This window comes from Belonocnema kinseyi, chromosome 5 (genome assembly GCF_010883055.1).
Source record: "Belonocnema kinseyi isolate 2016_QV_RU_SX_M_011 chromosome 5, B_treatae_v1, whole genome shotgun sequence".
NCBI lineage: Eukaryota > Metazoa > Arthropoda > Insecta > Hymenoptera > Cynipidae > Belonocnema > Belonocnema kinseyi.
This window is the reverse complement of record NC_046661.1, coordinates 65,952,282-65,952,988: the sequence shown is the minus strand read 5'-3', so window position 1 is coordinate 65,952,988 and position 707 is coordinate 65,952,282.

The following is a 707-nucleotide window of genomic DNA, read 5'->3' as shown; positions in this document are numbered from 1 at the left end:
TGAGAAGTTGGTTGAATCATATATTTGTTTTAAAAAATTGCAAGAGCAATAACCAATTATTGTCGGATAATAAATTATAATAGTGAGGAATCATTTATCTTCCGAAAAATACTGTTCATTCTTAAGAAAGTGCTTTTTACTTAATATTTTTTCATAATAACTTTATAAATTGTTAACTTCTTCAAACTTACTGGTTAACATTACTGAATAGTTTTTTCCGATGACTTCATGCAATTTTGGATCAATGTGAGTAATACAAAAAAATGGCATACTTGAAAACTGTTCCGCGGTATGCTGCCGCATAACGCCCGAGTGCGAGCGCGAGGACTCCCTCTACAACCGGCTCTGTAACTCAATGAATTTCAATTTGTCCATTTTCTTATTAGACATTTTTCATAGTAAAAAATTCAAGCTTTCTTTTGAGACTATTTAAAAAAAATCATGGATCACAAAATTGAATTTAGTAAAGAACTAAGCCAATCGCAATTTAGGAAGGAAAGTTTGCCCACGCCCTTAGTACGCAAGAAAACCGGTTTAAAATGGTTATGTATGGGAGGGGATAATAGTGTAGAAAAGAAGAGTTTCCAGGAAAAACGATAAAAATCTTATTTGGACCACCCTTTGTCAAGTGATTTTAAAAGGGCAATTGGGCATGTCAATTTTGGTTTGACATTTGGCTTTCAGATGTCGATTTGTTGGGGCGTAAG